General features: G+C 51.0%; 1 protein-coding gene across 1 annotated transcript in view; it reads right to left on the bottom strand.

Moving 5' to 3' along the window:
* Nucleotides 1–21,158, bottom strand: part of LOC119454276 (fatty acid synthase-like) — a 51,267-nt gene that overhangs the window by 2,510 nt on the left and 27,599 nt on the right. The gene's annotated exons all lie outside the window — the stretch shown is intronic.

Genomic DNA, 21,158 nt, shown 5'->3' with positions numbered 1-21,158 from the left:
TGTGTTTGGGGCTCTTTGCCCACCAGTTGCCTTTGCGCCATAAAAATTTACTACGAACTCCACATGACTTATTAAAGGCGTAGTTTACGGAACGTAAATATTGCAAGATATTTAGGTTTAGGTATGTGCGACACGATACTGAAGAGGAATACACGTTGGATAAAAGAAATTGGCAATTGTACGCATCGCATTTTGTTGTATACCTTTTGAGTTACTCACCATTTGATAGCATCGCTTCAAATACATTCAAAACATGTGCGTCGGATCTGCATAAATAAAAAATACATCTTTTTTCGTAAAGAACAAGGTAACGTATCTGGGTAATAAAACAAAGTGACAGGCCTGCACAGCACACGCAGCACAGTCACAGCGAAAGCTGGGGGAGCGGCTCCACAGGAACTACATTTTCGGCAACACGCACTGCAGAGTCTTGGCGGCGTGAAGTCTCTTCTCGTCGTTCTCACGAGAATGTTCTAAACGGCGCGCCCGGCGTCGACGGCGAGCTGCAGCTTGTGATGCTTTCTGCACAGCGGTCTGCAGAGTTTGACGTTGCCTGGTTGCAGCCCCGCGCGTTGCTTTACTATTCGGATCTTCAGCCGCGGTTCGTACCTTGCGAGGATGTGCCATAACGTGTGCCTACAAGTAAACCCATTTATCTAGAGTACGTGGTGCACATGTCACATCCCTTGACCCGTGGCTGTTGATGATGATGATGATGGTTTATTGGCATTCCCTTCGAAATGCCGTTGTGACAAATAGTCACCTATCCTGCTTGACTTAAACTGCTATGCTATGCATGTTTTTCATTGTAGTATTTTTGCATCATCATCATCAGCCTAAATCTATGTCCATTACTGGACAAAGGCCTCTCCCTGCGTTCTCCAATTAGCCCTGTTTTGCGCTAGCTAATTCCAACTTGCGCCTGCGAATTTCCTAACTTCATCACCCCAACTAGTTTTCTGCCGTCCTCAACTGTTGTCCTTCTCTTGGCATGCATTCTGTAACTCTAATGGCCCACCAGTCATCCATCCTACGCATTACATGGCTGGCCTAGATCCATTTTTTCCCTCTTAATGTCAACTACAATATCGACTATCCCCATTTGCTCTATGATACACACCGCTTCTTCCTGTCCCGCAAGGTTAATCCTAGCATTTTTCGTTGCATCGGTCTTTGTGTGGTCCTTAACTTGTTCACGAGCGTCTTTGTTAACCTCTAAGTTTCTGCCGCATATGTTAGTACCGGTAGAATGCAATGATTGTGCACTTTTCTTTTCAACGACAGTGGCAAGCTCGATCTCAGTGAGGATTTGGTAATGCCTGCCGTATGCACTCCAACCCAATTTCTTTCTTGTCTAAATTTCCTTCTCACAAGTTTCCCCTGTGAGTAATTGACCTAGATAAGCGTAAAGCTTTACAGACTCTAGAGGCTGACTGGTGATTCTGAATGTTCTTTCCTTGCCAGGCTAGTAAACATTATCTTGTTTTCTTCATAATAATCTTCAACCACACTTTTATACTTTCTCGGTCAAGGTCCTCAATCATTTGTTTTAATTCTTCCCCATTGTTGCTGAACAGGACAATGTCATCTGCAAACCGAAGGTTGCTGAGATATTCGCCGTTGATACACACTCCTAAGCCTTTCCAGTCTAAGAGCTTGAACACTTCTAAGCATGCAGTGAATAGCATTGCAGAGACTGTGTCTCCCTGCCTGACCCCTTTTTTGATAGGTAACTTTCTACTTTTCTTGCGGAGGACCAAGGTAGCTGTGGAATACTTTTAGATATTTGCCTAGATATTCTCGTATGCCTCCTGTACTCCTTAATTACGCAATGGCTCTGTGACTGCTGGTATCTCTACTGAATCAAATGCAATTTCATATTCTATGAAAGCCATATAGATAGGTTGATTGTACTCCGCAGATTTCTAGATTACCTGATTGAGACATGGAAATGATGAATCGTAGAATATCCCTTCCTGAAACCAGCCTGTTCTCTTGGTTGGCTGAAGTTGAGTTGCCCTGATTCCATTACAAATTATCGTGGTGAATACTTTATACAATACTGAAAGTGTAAGGAAGATGACGAACGTCGGCGCAGAGTCAGCAGCATCGGCAGCATCAAGCGCGCAGCAGAAGCTCGAGCGAGAGGACTGTGCTCGGTGCATCCTACGACCGGCTGTCAATACGAGCCCCAATAAATCTCCTTTATAAGTGGTGGAGCCGTGCTGGGTAACGTTGCACACTACCTTCCTGGAACTTCGCTCGCGGACGCTACCCTCTGCCATGCCGGACGCCGACCAGCAGACTCTTCTATCGCCACCCGTCCCTTGCGCTGGCACCGTTCGCCAGCGGGAACCTTCCATCTTCAGCGTAACCGACGACAATGACGTTGAAGAGTGGCTGTCATCTTATGAGCGGTTGAGCGTTCACAACAAATGGAATGACTCGGAAACCTAGCTTACGTATCCTTCTATCTTGCGGGCGTCGCCAGTCTCTGGTTCAGGAATCATGAGAGGGATATCCGAACGTTGTCGGCGTTCAAGACGTCGATTATCGAAGTGTTTGACTGACCCGCCGTCAGGATACTCCGAGCCGAGCAGCGTTTGCGTACACGCGCACAGGACCCGGGTGAGACGTTCACCAGCTATATAGAAGACGTTCTCGGTTTGTGCAGGCGCGTGAACGCGGCCATGACGGAAGCGGAAAAGATTCAAATGCGCCTTATGGGCCCCTTGATGGATCACCAGCTCGATGCCAGACTGATCGCCGTCCTCGCTTCGAAGGCTTCCGGTCACCCTCCCCACGTCGCCGATCGCTTTCCCCTATGCGTCAGCGACCCGTCTCTAACGAAAAGGGAAACTAGACGACGCAGTTCCTGAGGCAAGACCTGCGCAAGTGTCGACATGCCGAAGTCCTCCTCCTTTACCTGCCAATGTCATTGATGTGTTTGTCGAAGATATCGCTACAGTCGCCCTCGTCGATACAGGTGCCGCTATTTCAGTTATGGATGCCAGGTTTTGCCGCTTGCTTGGTAAAGTGACGATGTCTCTGTCTGAATTGTCGCTTCGAACGGCAAGTGCTCAACCCATTCGCCCTACCGCTGCTTGTACAGCCCGTGGTAACCATACAGGACGTTTTATACACGATGGAGTTCATAGTTCTTTCATCGCGCTCCCACGTCGTTATTCTAGGATGGGATTTTCTCTCACGCCACAATGCCATCATCAATTGCGCTCGGGCTGAGATTGAACTTTGCCACCATGGTGACCTGGCCTCGGTCGATGCTCATCCCGCTGCTAAACTTCTCGTGACAGAAGACACCTGTATTCCCCCGTGCTCTTCAGCATTCGTACCAGTCTCGTGTAGTGCTATATCTGATGGTACGGTCTTATTCATGCCCTCTCATCACTTTGTTACCCGAAAAGCACTTGCTTTACCCTCTGCAGCTCTTTACCTCGCCGGTGTCAGCACGATGCCCATTTACAATCATCTTTCATCGCCGCTATCAATGCTCCGCCGCGAATGCCTTGGTTACGTGGAGTCGGTTGATTCAACACGAATTGTCTCCGTCCTCGACGAAGTGCCTTCTACTGCCGTTCATGAACTGAGTGCCCTCTCCGTAGCCGACTCAGCATGGACAGATGTGTTCAGCCCATTGATCACTGACGATCTGACACATTCGCGGCGATCTCAACTTCTCGCAATCCTTCAGCACTTCCGCCGTTCTTTCTACGTTGTGCAAACATCTCTTGGCCGTGCATCGACAGTTGAGTATCACATCGTCACTGGCTCTCACTCACCGCTGAGACAAAGACCATATCGCGTGACCGCTACGGAACGTCGCGTCATTGCAGAACAGGCGGATTACATGCTTCGTCGGGGCGTCATTCAAACTTCACAGAGCCCATGGGCCTCTCCCGTGGTACTCGTCACGAAGAAAGACGGTTCCATCCGCTTCTGTGTAGATTTTCGACGGTTGAACAAGATCACACTGAAGGACGTTTACCCATTACCACGCATCGATGATGCTCTGGACTGTTTGCAGGGAGCCGAGTTCTTTTCGCTGGATTAGCGGTCAGGCCACTGGCAGGTTCCGATGGCAGAGGCCGATCGCCCGAAAACTGCCTTTGTTACAACATACGGCTTGTATGAATTCACCTTCATGCCTTTCGGACTTTGCAGCGCACCTGCTACGTTCGAAAGAATGATGGATAATGTTCTGCGTGGCCTCAAATGGAAAATCTGTATTTACTATTTTGACGGCATTGTGGTGTTCGCCTGTGATTTCGCAACGCACCTGCTCCGCCTCCAGCACGTACTCACTTGCTTGACCAACGCCGGGTTGCAACTTAACCTGAAGAAATGTCGATTTGCTGTTCGTTCCACGTCGACCCTCAGCGTGGCCACGGGGGAGTCTTCAAGACCTACGAAAGACTTCGACACCGCTATCACTGGCGGGGAATGTACAATTTCGTTTCCAACTTCGTCTGCTCTTGTCATGAGTGCCAATGCCGCAAAGCGCCACCACACAACTCTGCCGGTGAACTCCAGCCTTTACAATGCCCATCCCGACCCTTTGATTGTGTGGGCATAGATCTCTACGGGCCACTTTCGTTGACTCCTACCGGCAACAGGTGGATCATCGTTGCCGTAGACCACTTAACACGTTATGCGGAGACTGCTGCTCTACCAAATGCTACGGCGCAGGAGGTCGCCAATTTCATAGTACGCAGTTTTCTCCTTCGTCATGGAGGTCCACGTGAACTTTTAGGCAACAGAGGCCACGCCTTCTTATCTGAAGTCATCGAACAACTGCTTGCTGCATGCGCTATTGTTCATCGTAAATGCACTGCCTATCACCCCCGGACGAACGGTACCACGGAACGTTTCAATCGAACTCTTGGTAACATGCTGGCCATGTACGTCTCACCTGATCACTCTAATTGGGACCTAGTTCTTCCGTTTGTCACCTATGCCTACAATACCGCGACTCAAGCCACTACCGGATTCTCACTCTTTTACCTTCTTTACGGCCGTCATCCTTCGCACACAATCGACACCATTCTGCCCTACCGGCCGGACCATACGAATGCCTGCTGATCTCGGAAGCAGCGAGACACGCCGAAGAATGTCGCCAGCTGGCCCGCCAATTCACCTCAGACGACCAGAACCGTCAAAAAGCCGTTCACGACGCCCAGAACTCGACTCCTGCTTTTCTCCCGGGCGCCCTCGTCTGGTTGTTAGTGCCACACCACACGCCTGGGCTCTCTTCAAAACTACTTCCGAAGTACGACGGGCCATACCGCATTCTCGAGAAAACATCACCCGTTAATTACCTGGTTGAGCAGCTCACGCTGCCTTCCGACATGCGACGTCGGAACCATGAAGTCGTTCACGTTCAGCGTCTCAAGCCGTATCACCATTCTATCGTCCTTCCGGACAACTAAGTCGCCAGGATGGCTCCTCTATTTCCGCGGGGCCCTTCTAAGGAAGATGACGAACGTCGGCGCAGAGTCAGCAGCATCGGCAGCATCAAGCGCGCAGCAGAAGCTCGAGCGAGAGGACTGTGCTCGGTGCATAGGACCGGCTGTCGCTACGAACCCCAATAAATCTCCTTTATAAAAGCAAGCTAAGTGGTGTAGAATTATTCAATTCTTTCACGTCTCCCTTCTTATGGATTAGTATAATGCTGGTGTTCTTCCAGCTTTCTGGTACACTTGAAGTCGTGAGGAATTGCGTATAAAGGGCCGCAAGCTTTTAAAGCATGATATCTCCTCCATATTTGATTAAATCGACTGTTATTGCGTCTTCTCTGCCAGATTTTCCCCTGATCATGTCTTTCAACGCTTATCTTTCAGTGCATACAGCTTGCCTTGTCCTATGCCAAGTTTTCTCCCGCTGATATTATGCTGCGTCAATAGTTTACCGCTTCCTCAATTTTTTCCTCTTTGTAATTTCAAATTCTGTCTGGTTTCTCGAGTTTGACACTGTCATGTTTTGTCATTTCTTTATTGGGTTCTTCGTTACTTGATAGAGCTTACCGACTGGTAGCCTTGGTGCCTTACCTCCCACTTCAGTTGCTGCTTCTGAGATCAGCCTAGTTAGCGTTTCATCCATTATCTCTTTGTTGTCTTCATCTTCCTGTTCTAATTTGCATATTTGTTTGCGAGCACCAGCCTGAATTGGTCGGATTTTAACCTTACTGGTTCTGGTTTAGCCTGTTCCTTCTTTGAGTAACTTTATTCTTTCTCTCTTCAAATTGAGACAAATTCTAGACGTCACTAACCTATGGTCACTGCACTTTATCCTGCCTAACACTTCTACGTCCTGCACTATGCTGGGATCGGCAGAGAGTATGAAATCTATTCCATTCCTTGTCTCTCCATTAAGGCTTTTCTAGGTCCACTTCATGTTGCTGTGCCAACGTCTCCTCTAGGTTTCCTGGAATCTATGCCATAGTTGCCAATTGCTTGCTCACCAGCCTGTTTTTTCTCCAGGTTTGCATTGAAGTGAGTGAGTGAAATAATTTTTTGAGGTCCAGGGAAGACGCCCATGACTACAGTATGTCGAGTTTGCACTTTTCTCATTGCTAATTCAACATCTTCATAAAACTTCCATTTCTTCACCATCGTGACTGGAGGTTGGGGCGTAGACTTGTGGTACCTTCATTCCATACCTCCAATTCAGCTTTATTACGACGACTGCTACCCTCTCATTAATGCTGTAGAATTCATCAATGTGCCCGCTATATTCTTATGGACTAGAAACTGAACCTGGTAACGTTCAACACGCGCACCCAATAGAGTGAGGCTAGCTTAGCAGGGCTATTTGAGGAATTATCAGGCCTTGTATAGCATATTACTGGCCTTAGTGAGGTTAGAAGAACTGATGAGGCTTATAGAGTGCTTACTAACAGCCACGTCCCCTGGTACAGAGGTCTTCCAGATAAGAGAGAATTCGGGGTAGCATTTTTGTATACATCTCCTTAATCTTCATTTTCTTCCTCAAACCTTCTCTATCTACCTTGTAAAACTACCTATGCAACTGCTGCATGGCGTGCTACCTGGGGAGTGTTCTGTAAGAGTCCACGTAATGGACTGTCAATTACGGCAACTGCTGATTGGCTGCACTGCACGAGTGCGGAGGCGACAGCTGTCCCCATCCACTCTCCGTCTCGCTCGTACAGCTGCAGCCAATCAGCGACAGCCGAAATAGACAGTCCACTAGGTGGACTCTTATAGAATAACCCTCCTCCCATGTCTAATTGTATACAACTGCAATACAAAGAGTGCACGTAACGACGCTACGCGGCGCGCATCTCACATCGCGGGACGAGTGGCACGCTACGACACTAATGAACATGATCATGATTAAGAGGAGAAGGATTTGTTGGCATCCCCTTTGAACCAAAGCGGTGGCAAGCAGGCACCTAGCCTGCTTGATCTAATCAGGTATGCCATACATGTTTTTTATTACAGTAATATTTATGCATCTCCATAACATTCTTTTCTTACTCAAAACTTCTCTCTCGACCTTTTACCGCTACCTATTTAACTGCTGCGCGGCGTGCCACCTGGTGTTATAATATGCCACCAGGCGCGGATCCAGGGGGGATGTCCGGATGTCCTGACCCCCCCCCCCCCCCCTCAGATTTCTGCATCGCCCCCTCGCTGACAGGGGGATGGCCCTGTCGCAAAAAAAAATATGGCCACCAGCATTCTTCAAAAGTATTTTTGGCGAGTACCAGTGGTATCAGCCATGTAGAAGTAAAGCTAGCTCGCTCACAAGATTAGTTGTATTCCGTAGGAGTGTGCATGGTGTCGCGAAGTTGCCGTAGTTATTTTTTCTCATGACCACCTTGAACCTCCTGGCGCCGGCCGTGCCTTACTCGTCCCGTCGATGGCGTTGAATGAACGAGGGGACGTCCCTTTTTCCAAGCACGCCGAGGTCCGCTCGAGCGCCTTCGCACCTGATTAACTTAGTTTCCCCTTGGGGTGTCAACGGTTGCCTCATTGGCTGTCATCGGTTCCGCGACCAACCTGCTTAATGAAAGAGATCTCTCGCTGAAGTGTTCATGTATAAATAATAACAACTAACAGCTAAACTATAAGAACTATGCATAGGCAACGTTTTTTAACTGTCGCACTCATTGTGATCACAGTTACACGTTGACAATATCCAGTACGAGCACAGTACCGTTCGTACGCTACAAGTTTTTCATTGTAACTTCGCAGTTTTATTGTCGTACATTAAGCATAGGAGGCTCAAACCAGCCGGATCCGTTTATCTGAGTGGGCGTTCTCGCGGAGCAGGGCGATTCCTCGAGCCGCGGCTGCGAAGTGGGGGAGCGTGACGTCAGCGGCCAATGCCAGCGCGCGGGCCTAGGATGGCTTCGCGTGGTTAGAGAAACGGGAGCAGATGCGCGCCTTGTGTAAAAGGATGACGTCGCGTGGGAAACAAAACATGAATACGCTGGCTCGCGCTCTCGGCTACTACGCCACATCGTTATTCTTGTAGGTGGCGTCGTGAGTCTTCATACGCGGTGATTCGCATATCGTAAACAACCAGCATAGTGGTTGCCGCGTTGGAGCGGAGCGTTACGCCCGTATTCAAGAACGTTCCTCTAGTCAACACACCACCACGACTCAAGAGAGAAGATGGCACCGCCATCCCTCCACAGAAGTGGTCACTGAGCTTCATGATCATTCACGGGAATTCTTGAGAATAGTCGCGTCTTTATCAGTCGAGAGGCGGCGCTGTGCTCAACAAGGTGGAGTGAAGTAAGAGCTTCGAGTCGAGAGCTGTTTGAGAATACCGGAGTAAGTCCTCCAAAGCAAACGAAGGTGTCTAAGCCTAACACAAATAATCTTCTTAAGGAAATCAAGGTGTCCCAATAGAACTCCAAAGACGGAGCCGTGCTTACGCATTTATGACGAACCTGCAAAAGATCATCCCAAATTTTATTAAATAAACAATACATGCTAGATATACCGGGTGTTCAAAATTAAGCATTATGGTTTTCTTAAAATTCGGCACTGGGAGGCACGCGAAGACCACCTGCGCAAATAAGTTATGTGGCCAGGGGGGCACAAATTAACTAAAATGTAACAATTATTTTTTGTCGACTGCAGTAAGAAACACGACTGCCTCTAATGAGTTTTCAATACAAAAATACTCACTTACTGCAGTCGACAAAATATAATTGTTCCGTTTTAGTTAATTGGCCGGCTCACAGTGATTATTATCTCACTTTGTGCCCCCCTGGCCACATAACTTATTTGCAAAGGTGGTCTTCGCGTGCCTCCTCGTGCCTCCTCGTGCCTAGTTTTAAGAAAAGCACAAAGCTTAGCTTTGAACACCCTGTATTATCAGGCACAGCCGCCAAACACATGACTGTATTGGGTAAAGTCCTTTTCCTATAAGCTTGGAGAAACCGATACCTGGCTTCGCTACAGGTCTTCTTCCTCTTACTGGGGTCTTACGTGCCAAAACCAGTTCTGATTATGAGGCACGCCGTAGTGGAAGGCCCCGAATTAATTTTGACCACCTGGGGGTCTTTAACGTGCACTACAACGCAAGCACACGGGCGTTTTTGCATTTCGCCTCCAGCGAAATGCGACCGCCGCGGCCTGAATTCGATCTCGCGATCTCGTGCTCAGCAGCGCAACGCCTGAGCTGACTGAGCCACCACGGTGGGCTACAGGTGTTGCTCTAGACGAACAAAACGCGGGTTTGCGTGAGCAGAAACGGTGAATTTCGGTAAATAAGAAAGGCTACTATCATCATCATCATGATTGACAGAAGCTGACCCCCCCCCCCCCCCCCCCTCAGAAAAAACCTGGATCCGCCCCTGTATGCCACTGCAATGCAAAGTGTGCATGTGTCGAAATTACGCGGTGCGCATGTCACATCGCGTGTGACAGATAGAGAAGTAGATATAGAAGCTCGGAGAAAGAAATTAAAATTGGTTAAAGAGAGAGAGAAATGTCGCTGTTTCACCCGAAAGGCGAAGCATCAATTGCGATAGCAACTTAATAGAGAATACGGAGTAAGGATAGTTGTTTTATAAGCTGTATGAACTTGGACATGCAGCAGCACCAGCAACGCGCTGAACTGGAGTCGACGCCGTCGCCGTATTGCCTGCGTCCGCACCGAACGCGCGCGGCGTTGGTGACTGTTGCCAGGGCCTCTGGGGGCGGCTCGGAGGTTTTCGACAACATCAGAACGTGAAACTCGTCGAGCAGCGGCGGAAATCTTTACCACCTTCTCGCCTCGCAACGTTTTTATATAAGTACGCATTTGGTGCCGCAGCTAAACGTCGCCTCCCCTCCCTCCCGTCCCCCCACTGCCTTTCGCGCGAAGGAAGACGTCGCGTTTGCCCTCTCTCTCTCTCTCTCTCTCTCTATATATATATATATATATATATGGTGATTGTAAAGGTGGAAAGAGACGCTTAATTCTGCAGCCCTTCAGGCAGCACGGCGCAGAACGCGTGTTTGTTCTCCGCCGTGCGTTCACTGCCCGTGAAAGCGCGCGTCCCTCGCGCCCTTTGACTTGCACATACAGCGTCCGGCGCGCGACGACGATTTCATCGCCCTTGACGTCCGGCGGAGCTTTACAGTGACGCCGACGGCAGAAATCTGCTTTGAGTGTCCGTGTAATCGCTATCGCAATAATAACATTTATTAGCACCCGACTATTAAAAGAGATAGAAAATTCTAGAATGAATTTATGTAAAACATACGTGAGTAACTCAAGCAGGCTAGGTGACTATTTGTCACCAGACCGTTTTAAAGTGGATGCTAATTAGTCATCATCATCATCGTGTCTTCTCATGCGCTAGGACGCGTTTATAGGGCATTTTTTCCGATGCACACCAGCAAGCACTGGCGTGGCTCTGTGGTAGAGTAGCAGACTCCCGCACGGCGGGTCCGGGTTGAAAACTGGCTGGAATCAGCGTTTTTTTAATGCGAAGCATTTCTTGCTGGCGGCGCTGTCTGTGGTCCCGCGTCCCACACACCCACAGCGCATGCGCGTCCCGTCCCCCTCTCTCTCCTCTCCTACCCTCCCCCCTTTCTCTCCTCTAGGTATACTCTATGGAGCGGCGCCCGCGTGCCACACCCCCAGAGCACATGCGCGTCCCCTCCCCCCCTCTCTCTAGGAATCCGGAGCGGCGCGCTCTACAGGTGGTGCGACAGCTGCATACTCCGCTGGGGGCGCCGAGGTAGTTCCGCAGTATGAAAATGACGGAGCGTGCGCGCCTCATTCTCTCTCCTGTGCGGCGCCGCGATGAGCGCTCGGGCCGCTGCCGCAAAACCATCTCCCGCTCAAGCTAACCACCTCCCCGCTACTTCACATCCACACATGGTTCCCTTTAGCGGGAGATGGAGTAATTTTTCTTCTCATTCCCGGCGATACTTGCGACGGACACGGGCGGCGGCAGCTGCGGACACCACCGCCATTCGAAACGGCTGTTGAAATGAGCCCATAACAGATTACGCTGTAAAAATTGCGTGTGGTTGACTAATCGTCAATTATGTCTTTAATGCCCCCGTTATAATGAAAACAAATAACACTTGTAGCGTATTGCGCTGTTGTCGCAATTATGTGCGAAATAGAAATAGTTAAATTCTGCTGATTTCTGGAGCCGACGTTTTTGTTGTTTAGGTCGCCATTTATATCTCTGCCTTCCGGGCGGCTTAACACTGCTGGCATAACTCTCCCACCTATGTATCACCACCAGCGTTTGTGGTGATAAATGATGTGTGTGATGACACACACAAACACTAGCATTTGTGTGTATTCCCGCTTTCCACGCTGGCAATTATAATTTATAACCAATTCGTGCAAAGCTGTATCCTTTTCGGATGCTTGTTTACATATCGAAGTAGCACCCACGATGCCTAGGAATTTCTTATCGGAATGTCCGAATGTGGGAAATGTGATGATTTCTGGCTCTAAGAGCCAACTGCACACCTCCCCCCTGAATGTTTTCTCTTCAATGTGCCAGCGCCATGGAAATAGGCCAACATCATCATGATCCCAAAACCTGGTAAGCCGCGAGAGATCGGACAGCTGCGACCCATTTCATTAACATCCTGCATGGGCAAGGTCTTTGAACGAGTCGTGCACACCCGGCTGGAGAATCACCTCGAGCGTAACAGCCTTCTTCCGGACTCTATGTTCGGCTTTCGCAAGGGAGTCTCTGCACAGGACGTCTTCCTCATGCTAAAAGACGAGGTTCTCGGCCCTCCCCCGGGCAGCCTAGACAGAATCCTGCTTGCCCTTGACGTTAAAAAGGCCTTTGACACCATATCTCACTCCGCCATACTAGAGGACCTTGAGGACGGCGGATGCGGAGAAAGAACATTTCATTACATTCAGGACTTTCTGCGTGACCGCACTGCAACAATTGCGCTCGGAGCGTCACGGTCGCTCCCATGTGAACTGCCGGGCCGCGGCACACCTCAAGGTGCAATTTTGTCTCCGCTCTTATTCAATATTGGAATGCGCAAGCTAGGCCTACAGTTACAGGAAGACGAAGACCTCGGCGTGGAAATTTACGCCGACGACATTACGCTCTGGGCGACCAAAGGCTCATACGGGGACAGACAAAACACGCTTCAGCAAGCCCTAGACACGGTCGAATCATACACAAAGCATGCCGGCATGAAATGCGCACCGAGCAAATCAGAATACATACATGTTCGACCACCAAGAACTCAAGCCAACAGAGCTGCACCGTTACAACTACTTCTAGACGGAGAACCTATCCGAAAAGTCCCGCAGCTACGAGTGCTCGGAATGCATATACAGGAAACCGGCAGTGCCAGCATCGCCCTGTCGAAGCTCAAGCGCATGGTTCGCAGTGTTAGTAGCCTCATTAACAGAATAGCACGTAGCAGAGAGGGAATGACGGAGACAGACACTATGAAATTAGTACAGCTAGGCCTTCGTCATAAGCAGAATCACTTACGCTCTTCCTTTCCAAGCGGCCCGACGAACTGACATCGACCAAGCAAATCGACTACTCCGGATTTCCTGCAAGGCGGCACTCGGCCTGCCCGAAAACACGAGCACTGAACGTCTCAGCGAGCTGGGCATGATGAACACATACGAAGAACTCGCCACGGCCACACTCATGGCCCAGCGCGAAAGACTAAACTGCAACACCCCAGGGGCGCTCCGTGCTAACACGACTACGATACCCCCTAACGCCACAGTTCTGCGGAGACGAGACCATACTTATGCCACCTGATCTACGAGCAAGAATCCATGTGAACTCCATCCCACGTCACATGAACCCTTACTTCCACGTGAAACGGCGAGCAAAGCCCGAGCAGCCGTCCTGCGCAAAAGGCAGGAGGACGCAGACACATACTTTACTGACCCGGCCTTATACCCCAGAGGTGAAACAGCGACTCCTACTTATGTGCTGTCGCGACAAACCGGGGGAGACCGATCGTAGCAGAGTCCGTACGCACGACTTCAAGCGCCACGGCGGAATACATAGCCCTAGCCATCAGAGATGCTGACGCCAAGAGCCAGTCGGCTTATATACTGTAGCGAAGAAGACTGGCGCCCTGTGTGACTGGCGCGCCCTGTGGACGCACTATCATCATCGGCCCGCCGACGAAGACGGGCTCGCGCTCTCGGTGTCCGACGCTCAACTGAGACGGTCGCGTTTCTGAGTCGTCAATAAACCCCATTACATATTTGGAGGAGCTGTGCTGGGTTCTACTTCCCCAACCCTGGAACTACGCAATCGGACGCTGCCGGCCATCATGCCTGACGACGCCAGCCAAACAACACCTCCGCCACCGCCAACATTGACTTGTCCTGGCCCCGTGAGTCAACGCGATCCTCCCATCTTCAGCGGCTCCGACGAATACGACGTCGAAGATTGGCTCTCGATCTACGATCGGGTGAGTGCCCCCAATAAATGGGACGATGCTACGAAGCTCAGCTACGCCAACTTCTATCTTACGGGTGTCGCTAGCGTGTGGTACCACAACCACGAATCCGACCTTCGCACCTGGTCCGATTTCAAGGCGCGCTTTACGCAAGTGTTCGGTCGTCCTGAGGTGCGGAAGCTCCGTGCCGAAGAGCGCTTGCGCAGCCGTTCCCAGCAACCCGGTGAGAATTTCACCAAGTACATAGAAGATGTTGTAGACCTTTGTAAGCGCGTCGATCCATCGATGACTGAGTCTGACAAGATCCGTCACGTGATGAAGGGAATCGAAGACGACGCATTCCAAATGCTCCTCTCGAAAAGCCCGCGGACCGTGGTCGAGGTCGCTGAACTTTGTCAGAGTTACGACGAACTCAGGCGGCAACGTATGCTCACTCGACGCTCTTCTGTTCCCGATGCTTCCGTTGCAAGTTTAGCCGCTGTCACTAACAACGACTATCTGCTCGGCGAAATCAAGGAATTTATACGCTCCGAAGTCGCCCGCCAGCTATCCCTACTCACCGCTGTGCCCGGACCTACGCCGTCCTTGGCTCCTCCGTTGCGTCAAATGCTCCAAGAACAAGTGTCCGAAGCCATACAGTCTCCTCGTGCAGCGCCACCATTGTCTGTACCTCTCAGCTACGCCGAGGTTGCAGCACGGCCACCCCCATCGACTTTTTCAGCGCCACCGTTTGCTGCACCGCCACGTCCAATCCCTCCAGTGTACACCACCAGATCACCAGCTAGCACGGGACCCTGGCGTACACCCGACAATCGCCCCGTGTGCTTCTTCTGTGGTATACCTGGTCACGTGGCACGGCTCTGTCGCCGTCGCTTATGGCTTCAAGTTTATGACCAACCTGTCTCCTCCTACGTTTCGCCAGCTTCGTGCTTCTCCCCGCCACGTGATTCGCATTTGCCGTCCACGCGCAACGTCATTCCTTCTGCCCGTGATCGCCGCTCGCCATCCCCTCGTCGCCGCTCACTTTCCCCCATGCGGCGGCGTCCGGCCCCATCGGAGCAGGAAAACTAGCTACCGCAATTCAAGAGGCGAGAACTGCGTTCCAGTCGAACCACACAAGGCCTCGCTCTCTTCCGACGAACGTAATCGAAGTGTCTGTTGAAGGAGTCGTCACACTGGCATTAGTCGACACAGGCGCCGCCGTTTCAGTAGTTACGGAAGAACTTTGCCGCAAGCTTCGAAAAGTAATGACGCCCTTATCTGCGCTGTCACTCCGGACTGCAAGTTCGCAGTGCATTACCCCTGTTGCCGCATGTACCGCCCGCATCGTCATTGAAGGATACACGTATACAGTCGAGTTCGTCGTCCTCTCATCCTGTTTATACGACGTCATCTTGGGGTGGGACTTCCTTCCCGATCATCAGGCCGTCATTGATTGTTCTCGCGCCGAAATTGAATTTTCTCCGCTTCCCGACACCCGCTCACGTGAACTTGACGAATCTCGGCGACAAACTGGTCGTTAGAGAAGACACTACGATCCCTCCGCACTCTTCGGTGATTGCGCATGCCTGCTCTACTTTCGCCACTGACACTACTGCCCTGTTTGTCCCATCGGACATTTTTGTTCGCCGACAATGTTCCCTTCCCTTCGCTGTCCTAACTGTCAGTGGTGGCTGCACGAGACTACTCGTTTCCAACGCTAGGGTCACGCCACTCGTCTTACGTCGTGGCGAGTGCCTTGGACGTCTTCAGTCTGCCGACTCGGTTACCATCTTAGACGCGCCTCTTGACGACACCTGTTGAGACATGAACTCGTTGACCTATAGCTTGCATTGTTCCTAGCCTAGGCACGACGTCTTCCATAGTTCAGTGGATGCCCTCTTGAGCCCTACGCAGCGTTCGCAGCTTCTCAGCCTTCTACGGAAATACCAATCTACGTTCGACTGTCAACACGCCCCATTAGGCCGCACATCGACTGTACGTCACGAGATCGACACCGGCACCCACGCACCACTGCGCCAGAGGCCTTATCGTGTATCACCCGCGGAGCGCCATGTTATTGAAAACCAAGTAAGCGAAATGCTTGAGCGTGAAGTGGTTCAACCTTCTAATAGTCCCTGGGCGTCGCCTGTAGTCCTGGTGAAGAAAAAAGATGGCTCAATTCGATTTTGTGTTGACTACCGCCGCCTTAATAAGATAACTCGCAAAGACGTCTACCCTTTACCGCGCATCGACGATGCTCTGGATTGTTTGCAAGGCGCGGAGTATTTTTCTTCGCTCGATTTACGCTCAGGCTATTGGCAAGTGCCTATGGATCCTGCCGATCGCCCGAAGACAGCCTTCGTGACCCCAGATGGCCTATATGAATTTAACGTTATGCCGTTTGGGCTTTGCAATGCACCTGCTACATTCGAACGAATGATGGACAATCTGCTTCATGGGCTCAAATGGAAGACATGCCTATGTTACCTTGATGATGTCGTCGTCTTTTCTCCAGATTTTCCTACACATCTGTACCGTCTCGAACAAGTCCTGCAGTGCATCACCGAGGCAGGCCTCCAACTCAACTTGAAGAAATGTCGCTTTGGAGCCAAGCAGCTTGCTATACTCGGACACGTCGTATCGAAAGATGGCATACTCCCTGATCCTTCGAAACTTCACGCCGTCGCCGAGTTCCCGAAACCCACGTCTCTGAGAGAACTTCGGAGCTTTATCGGGCTCTGCTCCTACTTTCGTCGTTTTATCCGGAATTTCGCTTCCATCATTGCTCCGTTGACTCAGCTGCTTCGCGGCGACACACGACTTTCTACTTGGACCACAGCTTGCGACGATGCGTTTGAAACCATGCGGCGTTTGCTCACTTCGCCTCCCGTACTGCGCCATTTCGACCCCACGGCCCCCACGGAAGTCCACACCGACGCCAGTGGCGTAGGACTTGGTGCCGTGCTTGCACAGCGAAAAAGTGGGCATGATGAATACGTAGTAGCCTACGCCAGCCGAACACTAACGAAAGCGGAATCTAACTACTCCGTCACCGAAAAGGAGTGTCTGGCTATCATCTGGGCCCTTGGAAAATTCCGACCCTACCTGTACGGCCGCCCCTTCGACGTCGTTACAGATCACCATGCTCTATGTTGGTTATCGACTTTAAAAGATCCGTCTGGCGGCCTTGCGCGCTGGGCTCTACGGTTACAAGACTTCGACATACGCGTCATTTACCGGTCTGGCCGTAAACACTCTGACGCGGATGCCCTCTCTTCGTCGCCTACACCAAGTGACATGACTTGCATTACAGCCATCGAATCGGCGTTTTCGTCGCCTGTGCCCGTCAACATGGCTGTGGAGCAACGTAAAGATCCCTAGATTGCGGCACTTATGGATTGCATTTCTGACACTTCAACAACACGCCCTTCACGTGCTATCCGCCGCCACGCTTCCCATTTCGAGTTGCGGGATGGTGTTCTCTATCGTCGAAATTACGCTTCCGACGGTCGCAAATGGTTGATCGTCGTTCCCCGCCATCTGCGCACAGATGTCTGCTCCGCTCTCCATTCAGACCCGCAATGCGCCCATGCCGGCCTCTTCAAGACTTACGCCAGGCTTCGCTCCCGCTTTTATTGGCGTGGCATGTATAATTTTGTACGACAGTACATTCGCTCGTGCATAGCGTGCCAACGACTCCAGCTTCCTGCTCCTCGTCCTTTTGGTCCTTTACAGCCCATTCCTTGTCCGTCCCGACCGTTTGACCGCGTCGGCATCAATCTCTACGGCCCTCTTCCGTGCACATCAGCTGGCAATCGCTGGATTATTGTCGCTGTCGACCACCTCACCCGCTATGCAGAAAGTGCGGCACTGCAAACAGCGACAGCCCGTGACATTGCGTCCTTCCTACTGCATTACTTCATACTGCGTCATGGGGCACCGCTGGAACTTCTTAGTGACAGAGGGCGTGCGTTTCTTTCCGAAGTTCTTAACGCCCTTCTGACCGCGTGCCATACCGTACATCGCACCAGTACAGCTTATCATCCGCAAACGAACGGCATAACAGAACGGTTTAATCGTACTTTGGGCGGCATGCTATCCATGTACATGGCATCGGATCATACCAACTGGGACCTCGTTTTGCCATATGTTACGTACGCCTATAATACCGCTTCACAGGCCACAACGGAATTTTCGCCGTTCTTTCTCGTATATGGCCGTGAACCTACATGTACGCTCGACACCATTCTCTCCTACCGGCCTGACCCATCAGAGGGCACGCCTCTGTCTAAAGCCTCCCAGTATGCCGAGGAATGCCGTCAGCTGGCCCGTTCGTTCACGGCGGAAGACCAGAGTCTCCAAAAATTGCGTCGCGATGATGACCGACCTCCCTGCACCTACCAGCCGGACTCACTAGTCTGGCTGTGGATACCTTCAAGCACCCCTGGTCTATGCTCTAAACTCCTCGCTCAATACCACGGTCCCTACCGCGTCGTTGAACAGACGACGCCGGTCAACTACGTCGTCGAGCCGCTAACGCCATCTACTGACTTGAGGCGTCGTGGACGCGAGACAGTCCACGTCCAGAGACTTAAACCCTATTACGACCCCCTTGTCCTCTCCTCTCCTTGAGTCGCCAGGATGGCTCCTTCTTCTCCAGGGGGCAGTTGTAGCGAAGAAGACAGGCGCCCTGTGTGACTGGCGCGCCCTGTGGACGCACTATCATCATCGGCCCGCCTACGAAGACGGGCTCGCGCTCTCGGTGTCCGACGCTCAACTGAGACGATCGCGTTTCTGAGTCGTCAATAAACCCCATTACAATACTCACAGACTCGCGAGACGCCTGCCGCCTCATCCTTCAGGGAGTTCTACCGGCCGGGGTCCTTCGCATACTAGGACCAAGCCTCCAAATAGACCACGGGATAACCTGGTGTCCCGCGCACACCGGAGTGGAAGGCAACGATCGGGCGGATCGTCTGGCTCGACGTATAACAGGCCGAGCGGCGATACATACCGCTCGAACGGACGCCTCTCCGACACCCGGCAGCACACCGAGAGACATACTTGAGGCACAACGACCAGGAAGACGATCCAAAGCTCCACCTCACCCCAAGCTCAACAGGCGACAGGCGAAGGACTGGCGCCGAATACAGACAAACACCTTCCCACACTTACATAGACTGCACAAAATATTTCCCAACAAACACAGCGACAGATGTCCATGGTGCAACTCCACCCCGACGCTAGAACACATCACTTACCAATGCACGCAGCGTCCGGCAGACGCCGTCTCGGCGCTACTTAACGATACACTTAACAATTGGTCGTGGGAGGCGCGACTCTCCGAACTGGACTTGGGAAGCCAATTGGCGAACCTCGACCAGGCCCGGCGCGCCGCAATAGCCTGTGGGGCCCTGGAAGAGGGGCTCCACCCAAAGAACCAAGCACGATCTTTATTTAAATAAAGTTGTTTCTCTCTCTCTCTCTCTCTCTCAGTGTGCACAATTACTGCTATGAAGATTGTTTGACACACTAGAGAACCGTATTCTAAAAAAACAAAAATTGTTACCCTGCTTAGACCATCAGCCAAAGCATTTTCTTTCAATGCATGCCTCTGTTCTTATACAGCGTCAGGACCAGGGGCGGATCCAGGTTTTTTCTGAGGGGGGGGTCAGCTTCTGTCAATCATGATGATGATGATAGTAGCCTTTCTTATTTACCGAAATTCACCGTTTCTGCTCACGCAAACCCGCGTTTTGTTCGTCTAGAGCAACACCTGTAGCCCACCGTGGTGGCTCAGTCAGCTCAGGCGTTGCGCTGCTGAGCACGAGATCGCGAGATCGAATTCCGGCCGCGGCGGTCGCATTTCGCTGGAGGCGAAATGCAAAAACGCCCGTGTGCTTGCGTTGTAGTGCACGTTAAAGAAACCCAGGTGGTCAAAATTAATTCGGGGCCTTCCACTACGGCGTGCCTCATAATCAGAACTGGTTTTGGCACGTAAGACCCCAGTAAGAGGAAGAAGACCTGTAGCGAAGCCAGGTATCGGTTTCTCCAAGCTTATAGGAAAAGGACTTTACCCAATACAGTCATGTGTTTGGCGGCTGTGCCTGATAATACAGGGTGTTCAAAGCTAAGCTTTGTGCTTTTCTTAAAATTAGGCACGAGGAGGCACGCGAAGACCACCTTTGCAAATAAGTTATGTGGCCAGGGGGGCACAAAGTGAGATAATAATCACTGTGAGCCGGCCAATTAACTAAAACGGAACAATTATATTTTGTCGACTGCAGTAAGTGAGTATTTTTGTATTGAAAACTCATTAGAGGCAGTCGTGTTTCTTACTGCAGTCGACAAAAAATAATTGTTACATTTTAGTTAATTGGCCGGCTCACAGTGATTATCATCTCACTTTGTGCCCCCCTGGCCACATAACTTATTTGCGCAGGTGGTCTTCGCGTGCCTCCCAGTGCCGAATTTTAAGAAAACCATAATGCTTAATTTTGAACACCCGGTATATCTAGCATGTATTGTTTATTTATTAAAATTTGGGATGATCTTTTGCAGGTTCGTCATAAATGCGTAAGCACGGCTCCGTCTTTGGAGTTCTATTGGGACACCTTGATTTCCTTAAGAAGATTATTTGTGTTAGGCTGAGGCACCTTCGTTTGCTTTGGAGGACTTACTCCGGTATTCTCAAACAGCTCTCGACTCGAAGCTCTTACTTCATTCCACCTTGTTGAGCACAGCGCCGCCTCTCGACTGATAAAGACGCGACTATTCTCAAGAATTCCCGTGAATGATCATGAAGCTCAGTGACCACTTCTGTGGAGGGATGGCGGTGCCATCTTCTCTCTTGAGTCGTGGTGGTGTGTTGACTAGAGGAACGTTCTTGAATACGGGCGTAACGCTCCGCTCCAACGCGGCAACCACTATGCTGGTTGTTTACGATATGCGAATCACCGCGTATGAAGACTCACGACGCCACCTACAAGAATAACGATGTGGCGTAGTAGCCGAGAGCGCGAGCCAGCGTCTTCATGTTTTGTTTCCCACGCGACGTCATCCTTTTACACAAGGCGCGCATCTGCTCCCGTTTCTCTAACCACGCGACGCCATCCTAGGCCCGCGCGCTGGCATTGGCCGCTGACGTCACGCTCCCCCACTTCGCAGCCGCGGCTCGAGGATTCGCCCCGCTCCGCGAGAACGCCCACTCAGATAAACGGATCCGGCTGGGTTTGAGCCTCCTATGCTTAATGTACACAATAA

The sequence above is a fragment of the Dermacentor silvarum genome, chromosome 5 (genome assembly GCF_013339745.2).
Source record: "Dermacentor silvarum isolate Dsil-2018 chromosome 5, BIME_Dsil_1.4, whole genome shotgun sequence".
Classification (NCBI taxonomy): domain Eukaryota; kingdom Metazoa; phylum Arthropoda; class Arachnida; order Ixodida; family Ixodidae; genus Dermacentor; species Dermacentor silvarum.
Note: the sequence above shows the minus strand (reverse complement) of the source record. Positions and strands in the feature narration are given on the sequence as shown.